The sequence below is a fragment of the Perognathus longimembris genome, chromosome 15, assembly GCF_023159225.1.
Source record: "Perognathus longimembris pacificus isolate PPM17 chromosome 15, ASM2315922v1, whole genome shotgun sequence".
In the NCBI taxonomy this organism is placed as follows: Eukaryota; Metazoa; Chordata; class Mammalia; order Rodentia; family Heteromyidae; genus Perognathus; species Perognathus longimembris.
Window position 1 is genome coordinate 52,804,057 of NC_063175.1, and position 11,455 is coordinate 52,815,511.

Genomic DNA, 11,455 nt, shown 5'->3' on the forward strand with positions numbered 1-11,455 from the left:
GCGTCTCAAATGTGATGTCAAATATCAGAAAACATAACAAAAAACAATTTTCTAAGCCACAACTCTATCAGAAAAAAAAATGTCATGTGTTAAAAGTTCTGTGGAATCAAAACCCTCGTAATCCTATAGAGATGGCAGTGATACAATGATAGCATGGATAAGATGCCCACTAAAATATCCACCCCCCTACCCTCAGGACCTGTGAATCCATGAGGTTACATGACAAAGGAGAATTAAGACTGCCAATCTAAGGAATGTAATGTTGCTCATTAGCTGACCGGGGGATGGGAGATAAGTTTTGAATTCTCCAGGTGGGTATAATGTATTCTCAAAGCTCCATGAACGTGGAAAAGGGCCAGAGAGTGGGGGCTGGGGATATAGCCTAGTGGCAAGAGTGCCTGCCTCGGATACACGAGGCCCTAGGTTCGATTCCCCAGCACCACATATACAGAAAACGGCCAGAAGCGGCGCTGTGGCTCAAGTGGCAGAGTGCTAGCCTTGAGCGTGAAGAAGCCAGGGACAGTGCTCAGGCCCTGAGTCCAAGGCCCAGGACTGGCCAAAAAAAAAAAAAAAAAAAAGAAAAGAAAAGGGCCAGAGAACAGAAGGAACCAGAGCAGAGGCAATGCAAGAACTGGGCCCAATGTCAATTCCTCTGAAGGTGCAGCAAGAGAGCCGGAGTCAAAATGTGGCAGCCAAAAAGGGAAGACAATCAAGTTCTCCCTGGAGACTCAAGGAAGCTACACCAGTAGACAAACTCCTTTCCTTTGCCCAGTAAAACACATTTCTGACATTTGGTTGCCCAAATATTGTTTGTAAGATAATGTTTTCATAATCTTTTAAGCTACTTAATTATTGTATTTGTTATAGCAGCCACAATACCTTATACATACAAATGTGGTCAAAAGCTTAATAAACTACAGAACAAAGTATTCTACTTCAAGGCTGAAGACATTTTGCCCAAAAGGAAGTGCCAGAAAAACTAGAAATGCAAGACAATTTCTAGTATTTTAGGTATGAAGATTTCTGTAATTATAAGCTTCATGATGCATCATACACTAAAGTGTTTACACTCAAGTGTCAACACTTTTTATCTGCATCATTTGTAAGGGTCATAATACCACCAGGCTTTTGCATGACCTGATTTGATGAGTAAACTGAATGGACATAAAAGCAATCTGGGTATCTTTAAAAATGTTTAAATAAACATTATGACTTAGCAAACTGTGCCAAGAACTGTCAGAGGCCGCGAGAATCATGAGCACTTTTTAATACCCGATGCAAAGCAGCTTCTCATAACACAAAGTCAAACTATATTAGTGTCTCAGTTCCAAGACAGGTAGCGCCCTGGAGATGATCTCTTTACAGTGTACAGGCAGACTGGGTGAATGAATGATATGTCTCTGGGAGAGCCAAGCTAAAGGCTCACGATATACAGTACTGAAATAATGTTTCCTAGCCAAGCATCACATCTTCACATTTGGGTAAGGTAATAAAAAAAGACATGCTAATTGTACTTAGATTCTCCCACTCAGAATGCCAATGAATCAGGGCACAAGAAAACAGTTTTTCCCTGCAACAGAGGTTTTAAAAGGAAAGGAAAGAAGGAACAGAAACACAACCAGACATTTATTTTCTGCATGGTAGGCTGGCATGGAGTGGTACCAACCCCTCCCTGTGGAGACAGGTGCCCAGTTATTAAGTCAACTACCTGGAAATGCTCTCTCTTCAGAGCAGACACCTTTCTCCTGGTTTGTACAAAGCAACTCTCTATGGACTGGTGACAAATCTGCCGATCATTAAGAATTACTACTCAACAATTAAGCACAGAAGTATGTTGGATAAAGTAGTGGCTAATAGAAATAGTTATTGGGATTTATTTTTTACACTATTTGAGTTGATAGTTCTAATGGTTATTGCATTTTGGATATATTGATAAAGCCAAAATTCGCCTGGTGTGCCTAAACATTCTTACTTTGCCCATAAAAGTTCACATGGCATGTTGATATAAGCAAACATGCAAAAGCATCCGGCTTTAAAAAAAAATAATCATTTACATTGTAGTCGTATAATTTCCATGCTTGAAATGATTCTGTGAACTCTGTAATTATTCATTAAAAATCTCTTCTTGATAAGCCATGCATAGGAAACAATGTGAGAAGTAATTGTTGAATGTCAAGATCTTGAAGAACAAACTACCTCTGCATATTCAATGGAAGAAATCATTAAACTGATTAGCATATAGATATTTTACTATCACAGAAACACGTTCATGCTGCATTGCTAAGTACATTGCAAGAATATCTTTATGTGTCCAGGCTCTGTGTGTGTGTGTGTGTGTGTGTGTGTGTGTGTGTGTGTAAATGGTGTGCTTGTGTACATATAAAACCCTAGATGTAGGATTGCCAAGATATCATCAATGACTATCTCCATTTCAGTGATAATACTTGAATGTATTCAGTGGCATATACACATTGCTTTGAGAATTTGTAAAGTCAATTTAAAATTTTAAGGAGCAATTTCTTAGGATAACTTTTGCTACTAAAAAGAGAAGAATCAAAAGTATGTGTATACATCCCCAGTTGGACCAGCAGTCTGAGATTGGAACGTTCCAGTGGGTTCTGAGGCGATCTACCAATCCAATGTCTCCCTGGTGGTCAGAATTCTCTAAAGGAACACAACTATGGCTACATATGTATATACACTGATAGGCGGCTGAAATGATAATGAAGCTGAGGAGTTCCATATCTGTAGTCAGCAATCTGAAGCTACAGAAGCACTAAAGTTGATTTAGTCTCAGTCTGTGAGTGAAACATCTGAGAACCAGGAAAGCCAAGGTGAAGATCTGCATTTGAAAGCAGGCAGCCTTTTGTCTTGATCCAAGAGAAAGTATTTCAGGTCATGACCAAAGGCAGGAAATGATCAATATCTCAATACCATGCCTCAAAGCAGTCAGGCAGAAAGCTTTCCCTTTCATTCATTCCTTTTATTCTTTCAATTTATTGGATGGGGTCTATATGCAATACACAAGGTAGAATTAGCTAGTCCATCTACCAATTCAAATACAATTCTTAATTAAAAACACCATCAGATAGAAACAGGCATACCGATGATGCAGTTAATGCACACATAAAATCCACTGTCATAGTTTCCCTTTTAAAATTTTTTTTATTGTCAAACTGATGTACAGAGAGGTTACACTTTCATGAATTAGGCATTGGATACATTTCTTGTACTGTTTGTTACCTCCTCCCTCATTCCCCCGTCCCCCTCCCTCTCCCCCTCCCCCCTCCCTGTCATAATTTCCTTATTCTTACACATGCTGTTGCTGCACTTCTTCATCTGAATATTTGGACTATGTGTTTGCTGGGATTTAAAGCCTTAAATAATATTCATATTAAATGGGAAAAATAAATAAATCTCCACAATATGGCAGAGGATGGGTAATTTGACTTATTTACTCTATCTAATTTCCTGCATGTACCCTCTAAAGCTACAGTTTTTAAGTGGTCTACTTCAAAAAAATAAGCTTTTACACACCAGTAGTTTGAGTGTTTGCAACAAGAACTTCTTTGTTTACTAAGAAATACTTATTATTTAAATTGATTTTTTTTTAAAATCTAGTTGTTTCTAAGATCTTTTTTAAAAGAGATCTTCAATTAGCGATTTTAATTTTGGTTCACTTTCAAAGTATGTGATCATTTTACCATTAGGAGATGCTAGAACATATTATGAAGCACTGTCTTAACAGAGCATGTAATTTTATTTCTTGCAGTGAGTTTCCCTCAATAGAAATTAGCTTAAGAAAATTAAGGCATTCAGCAACCACATTTCCTTACCCAGTGAACTTTGTTGTATCCAGATTCAGCCTGCCCAGGAAAATATTTCAAAAGGTGAATGGAAAGTCTAGGTATGAGATTGCCTTGTGTAATCCTAGCACTTGAAGCTAGAGCAGGACAAACACAAATCCAATAGTAGCTTTGAATTGTATCTTTAAAAAATATGATAGGAAAGAAGGATTTTAAGACATTACTAAAACATGAAAGAAAAAAAAGTATGTAGAGATACTTCTAACAAAAGAGACAAGTGTATTTTTTTTGGATAAAAGAAAGACAACGTGACAAATCACAATTAATATAGTTGAAATGCAGAAACTTTCACAACATCCAGCAACAAAGAGGTATAGCCAGTGTATCAGTTTGGCAATAACATGAGCCAAAATGAAAAAAAAAAAATCACCACCCCCCTATTCATAGTTAGGTATAGTGACATTTACTTGTCTGGCCAGGAGTAGGAGGTCTTAGTCACGAAGGCTAGTTGGGGGACAAAGTTAGAAAACACATACCTGTAATCTGAGATACTTAAAAGGCAGAGGCAGGTGAATCTTAGGGGCTAACTGGGTCAAAGTTAACACAAACAAATCATCTTAAGATCCAACCAAAAGAAAAAGGGCTGGGCTGTGGGTAACGTGGTAGGATACTTCCTTAGGATTTTTTTTTATAACCATTGAAAATATAATCATGGTTTTCAAGACAAGAAAAGGTAATACCATTTATAACACCATTAAATAATCAATAACACCTGAACTATAAATATAGTGTGTGTGTGAAAATAGGAGTGCTGAACATTACTAAACACAGATGACAAATGAAGGATATCAAAAGAAAAGCCCTGGGAGAAAGGATGCAACATATTATAATCATGAATGAATGAAGACGGTGTTTCTCTTCTACTTGATCTGAAGCCAGGATATAACCTCAACCAAAAGGACAAATTTAAAGTTGTTATACAAAATGATTTCCAGAATAAACTAAAGCTTCGATAATCCAGGAATTGTTCTATCAGTGAAAGAAGAAATATGGGCTAGTGAAAGAGTAGAAATTATAAATATAGCCTCAATGGAAATGGTAAATTTCATTGACAAAGTACAAAGTCTAGTCAGTGAACGAAAGTAATAAGCCCATGTTACTGAAGCAAACAGACTTAAAAGTAAAAGTATGTATACTTCAACCCAAACTCAGTATCAAACACAAAGATTTAAACATAAAATCTTAAACTAACAATCTTCGAGAAAAGATAAATTTGAAGACAATGTATCCTTATTTAAGATTTCTTAGATTCAACACCAAAAGCAGATTCAACTAAAGAAATGATGGTAAATTGGAAAGTATCTAAACTAACAACCTCTCCTTGAATGACTTCAAAACAAAAAATGAAAACCCAAAGCATGAACGGGCACACAGCAGTTTCAAAATTATATTTAAATGCATAGTATTCCAGAATACAAGAACTATGAAAAGTAAAATAATGTATCAATCAATTCAATATAATAATTAATAAGCTAGGTACACTGTCTGGTGCCTAGAATCCCAGTAATATATAGTCTAAACCAAGATTATTATTTTAGTTTAGCAGTTCAAGATCAACGTGGGTGATACAGCAAGTCCCCTACTCAAAATAAAGATAGATGGATGAAAATGTTTCAAACCTTTAGCAATGACAACCTCAGTGAGAAGTAATTTTTATGGAAAAAATAAAGTGTAATAGTGTTTAATAAAAATCCTGTAGTTCATTGGCTGTAAGCCCTGTCTTGCTTTAAAAAAAATGGAGTTAATGACCAGAAGAAAGACAATAAAAGGGCATAGGTTTTAAGATCTAGAGATGTTAGCAAGCTAGGAGTTATAACTAATGCAACTGAAACAAAATCAAGGAAAAGAAGTGATTCTGGCCATCTGGTATGCTATGTCGAAACTCAGACAAAATTTTATAGAACTCAAACAAATGTCTGACACTTTTCAAATCTCACTGCTGTGATTTCAGAGAAGAATGCTTTTTGGAGTTGTGCCTTTTTATAAAATAAAAAAAGGAAAGAAAAGAAGAAAGAAAAGGGAAACTACAGACTTTAACTGTATGTGCGAATATGGTATCCTTAGCAGGATGAAGTATCACAAGCATGAAGTCAATTGGAAAATGGATAACTGGTATCCAGGGCTGTGCTAGTTGATAAACTCTAGTGTCAACCAACTTGAGAAATCATGATAAAGAAACATTTTAAGATCTACTTTGCTGTGACTGAGAATGAATTCTTCAAATTATAGGATATTTTTTAACTTTACAATTCACAAAGAATATCTGTCTCTTTGCAGTGACAAATTCTCATGCTTAAGAAATGGTTCGACTTCAAAATGCAGATTTGTTATCTAAAATAACATAACATAAAATACATTGAAGACCATGTGTTTGTTTATTTAAGAAAAACACTGAGTAACTTTCAAAATGATTCCCATGCTAATTTGTCAGTAACAATGTGCCAGTAATTAAAAAAATATATAAAACCCAACAACCCACTTGCATTACCTCGGTAGGATTTTCCCACATAGAAGAAGTGATCACAAAGTCCGTTCTTCCTGAAGATCATCCATAATTTATTTTTGTCTAAGTAATGTAACACTGTGATATACAATTAGTCGCGATATCAAATTAAGAAGTACACAAAAGAATATAAGCGGAAAACAACACATCTTCTCACCATGTAGCTTAAGAAAGTGAAAGCTTTCATTATGAAAAACAGCACGTGCAATGGCTAAAAAGCCCGAAGACACATCCTTACTCTCCTAGAGAATGAAGAACACTCGTGCCTGGGCTACCACCCAAGTGAGGAAACCAGAGAGGGAAAGAGCACGGAAGTGTGGAACAGGAACTTCTGCAGGAACTTGTTTACGTGCAACAGATCCCAAGTGCACCCGTCATAGGCAAGGCCTGGCTCACGGGCCATATAAGATGCCACAATCATGTGACACAGGACAGGACAGTCACCTGTGCTGCGTGTGTGCTTCCCTTTGGCTGCCTGCAGCCCCTTCTGCATACTATTAATTTTATATGGCCATGAATGATGTTATAAACATCCCACAGGCCCTGCCAGAGAATTCTGTGGTATAGCTGCTGTGCAGCATCACAGTAGAAGGAGAAAATATTTCTCTGAATCACAGTTGTGAGCCGCACCTTGCTTTCCAGGCTAGTAATGAAGCGCGGGATTGTTGCAGACACTGAATTAGGGAATGCTGTATGATCCTTCCTAGGAGAGTACAGGCTTAACCCAAGTTCCAGAAGCCTCAGGTGGCTACATCTTTATCAATTGATGGATCGACTGATCAATCCATCTGAAACCTTGTGTTCTATGCATCTCTGTTTAATGATGCTTATTTAAAAATGCATCAACATTAAAACCTCAGCTAAGAGCACTGTAACGCATACCTGGACAAATCTTCTTGTACTTTTTTGTTTTTCCTATCAGGTACATCACTGCCTTTCTGTACCCAGGAACACAAGATAGCACTTAAGCATTACATACTTCAGGGCAATTTTACACAACAAAATCACCTCTAAAAGCACAAAAATGTTCAGAAAGCATAGTACTAAGTAGGCCCCAAAAGTCATGCTTGTGTGCAGTAGGAAAGCTAAAACAAGAAGGCAAGGACACTGGCTGTCAGCTTCAGCTAGCAAAGTGCTCACCAGGGGATTAACGAACTTGGTTCCTCTGTTCAGGTCTATCCAAGCGAGGCCATTTGCAATGGTCACTGATTCTGAGATTACAAATAAAATACAGGAGCAGGCAAATTCACAGATGCAGAATCTACAAAGCATGAGGGTGCCCTGGAATTCTTTCTCAGTGATTTTTTTCAGTGATTATTTAAAAAAAAATGTATTCCTTTCCCTCTGCTCTGCCTGGTTTTCATGGAGCTGTGCACTCTCTCTCTCTCTCTCTCTCTCTCTCTCTAACACTTTAACAACCAGCAGTGTCATCTGCCTCTTTCAATAATTTGCAAATGTTTTTCTCTAAACTTATCATTTCTCCCATTCCTTGTGTATAGTAGAATGATCTATTTTCTCTTGTTACAATAAAATGAGAATGGGACTTCTAGGGAGTTCAAATCCTAGTTCTGCCAATAATAATAATAATAATAATAATAATAATGCTAAATAGAAATCAGTAGTATTAATTATAATGTAGTTATTAGATTAATTGCTTATATCTTTAAATATATTTCAACTTCATTATTCACCAGAGCTTTCTAAAGTGACTATTAATTATCTCGTTCTCTAATAGAGAGAAACACATTATTGACAACAGGAACTAATAGTATCTTTTTCCATAACCTAAAAAATATTACAGAATGGGCTGTTACAAATGTAAATGCAAACATTCAAAGAACAAAAACTAGTATTCAAAGCTAACATTGATGGGATGTGCTCACAATGAAGGTCCGGAACAGTGGCTCTTCTGTGTTTAACACACCTAATAGCCATTTGTGGGCTTTTGTGAGGAAGCAAACAAAAATGTGTACCTTCCTGTGAATAAATGCCTTGCCTTGCATGTGATAAAAGAAGAAATAATAATATTGGGATTAAAGAAGTCATGGCTAAACATAAATTTTCTCTATGTCTCAAATCAATAACAATAGCAGAATTAAAAGGAGCATCAAATTGGAATACATCATTATAAACACTATATACACTATAACATTATATAAATTATATAGTGTATATAAACATTATATACACTATAAACAGGTAACATTTTAATGTCACTTTTTTTGGGGGGGGCCAGTCCTGGGGCTTGAACTCAGGGACTGAGCATTGTCCCTTGCTTCTTTCTGCTCAAGATTAGTACTCTACCACTTGAGCCACAGTGCCACTTCTGGCCATTTTCTATATATGTAATGCTGAGGAATCAAACCCAGGGCTTCATGTATATGAAGCAAGCACTCTACCACCAGGCCATATTCCCAGCCCCTAATGTCACTTTCTGTTGAAATCTTTAATAAAACATTCAATAGGAAATCAAATCAAAACATTCACACCTAAAAACAGAAAGAAGCCAAGTTTTACACACAAGATCTAAACCTTGTTACCTCTCTTTTAAAAAACATATCTAAAGTTCCAAATTATTAATTATTTCAAAGTCTTCCTTCTTTCTCACTATCAAATACATGTGGAGACAACAAAAATATAAGGAAGAAAACAGAAAAGTCTAAAGTGATTTAAGACTTATCAAAAGTTTTCCAGACTCCTTCCAAACATAAAGAACAATAGTCACCGGTGCCTGGAACTTTCCTTGCTTCTCACCAGTATAAAATATCTCTACAAGGGCCTGGATCTGCTCAATGGAACAGGCGATATCTATCTACAAAATCCTGAATCCCATTTCCATAATTTCTGAGCAGCTCCTGCTGGTGAGCTTTATAGAAAAGGCCAGTTCATTCCAGTCCATCTCAGAAGCACAATTTCCTAGACCTTGTGACCAGGTCTAGAGGGACAGTGTGCATCAGTTACTTTTTGGGTAGAAAGCAGTCATTTTCCTTACCTTGCCTTCAAAAAAGAAAACCAGGCATTTCTGTTGACCCTGAGGTTCATAGCTTCAAGTCCCTCTCAAGGTGATTTTATTTCAGGCATTTGTCCATTGCCGCACACCTAATTTTTGGAGGACTTGCAGGACCAATTTTCAAGGGCTCTCAAATGTCAATTTCTGAAACAGAGGAATTGTTTACAGGTCACTGCACTTCAACGATGTCCTGGGGTCTTTGATGGAAACAGTCAGCTTGTTCTGTGTTGATTCTCATGCCAAAGGCAAAAGGCTCATTTTTCTTATCCTACAAAAGGTTTTCCATTGCTCAAGTTAATGGCTACCAACTTGTATTAAAACTAAGGTCCTGTTACAGCTGCATTTCTTTAGTTTGTTCCTGGATGTAGACTAAAGAGGAGAAGTAGAAACCAGTCTTTGTAAACAACTGTTGGAAAAGTGAAAAAAAAAATGTCAGTTCCCTAGCTGATATAAATGATATTAACCTGTTGTTGGTGATAGAATTTCAAAGTGAGGGAAAATAAATTTTCTATCTTATTTTGAAACTAACAAATGGAACACACTTGTTTTTGGACATAGCAAACACATAAATCATTTGTTCTTGTTTTGATAATATTCTTGGGTGATAGCAAATGGGTACTTTGCTACATATTTCAAACTTTCTCTTCCTCCTGAAGAAGGTTTTACTTCTGACCTAAAGCTTTTAAACATCTTCCCCCACAACGAGTAGTATTTCAGAAAATATATCAGATACTATGTTAGCAAATAAGTAAGTGGAGAAGCATATCAAGCTTATGAACAAAGTGAATGTTCTGATCATATGATTGATCTGTTTAAGAAACTTTGCAAATGAACTATAAAAACCATGCAGAAGAATGAAGAAGGCTTAATAAATACAATGTGAAAAATAAAAATAGAACATATGTACCTCACCAAATTTGAAAGAAAATGATCAGAATGGCAGTTGTAAGAGGTTTTGTTGTATTTTCAAATCTGCAGGTGGAATAGAACAGAATGCAGAAATAAACCCACACAAAAGTCAGGGGCGTGATATAGGGTAGACATGGTACTGAAGGTCAGGGTGAACAGTCTCAAAATGGACACAACCATTAATAATAAATACAAAAGTTAAAATATGTGGCAGAGTGAATCTGAAATGGTGAACTATTGCCATTTCCTGGTATTCAAAGGCTTGCCTAATGCATCCTCTTTCTTTATGGAAGGGGCATTGCAATGATCCATTTCTAACAGAACATAGCAAAAATGATGGTGTTTCATGGTTATCATGGTTAACAGACTTTTCAATTTCACTCTTCTGCAGAGGCCCATATGATCAGCCACTGAGGGCTACCATTCGTCAATAGCTAGAAGAGACCTAGGCATTTAGTCCAGCAGTGCACAAGTGAACTGGTGCAGCTGGAAATCAGGTAAGCATGTGAACAGATACTTCCTTAGTTGTGTCTCAGGTGAGCTGGCATCCGTACTCAACAACCTGAACCACAATGTGACTCAAAACTCACTACAGAGTTGGAGCAGATGACCCGACTGAGCCAAGGACTGATTTCTGATCCAGACATTTTGAGATAATAAGTGTGTGTGTGTGTGTGTGTGTGTGTGTGTGTGTGTGTGTGTGTGTGCGTATGTCAGGTCAATAAGCTTGTGGTGATATTGTAATGGAGCAAGAGTAGGTAATAAAAAACAATACTTCAGAAAATATAGAGAGAATATCTTTAGGGCTAACACTTCGGGAAAGCTTTAGAATAAGATACAAAGTAAGATAAACAATAATGGAACACAAGGACATTTTTTATTGCATTCCAAGTAAGAAATCCTGCATATCTAAAGGTATCTCATTGTATTATAAACTTTCTCCGGTCTCACTATAATGACGAAAAATATATAATCCAAAAAGTTATCCATATCACATGTAAACAAATAATTATTATTTGGAATATATGGTAAACATTAGTAAATTCACACCAGTAAAAGTTCCGTGAATATTAGCTACAGGAGAAAATCCAGAACAGCAAAACCTCTCTATACCACCTAGGGTGTCTACAGAGTCATTCTGGAAAATGCTTTGAGTCATCAAAAATC

General features: G+C 36.6%; 1 non-coding gene across 1 annotated transcript; it reads left to right on the forward strand.

Annotated features, from left to right (window-relative positions):
- The first annotated feature begins 8,239 nt into the window (after positions 1-8,239).
- Positions 8,240-8,369, forward strand: LOC125364299. The gene has a single exon (XR_007213462.1). It is a non-coding gene; the product is annotated as a small nucleolar RNA SNORA11 (small nucleolar RNA).
- Positions 8,370-11,455: the final 3,086 nt, after the last annotated feature.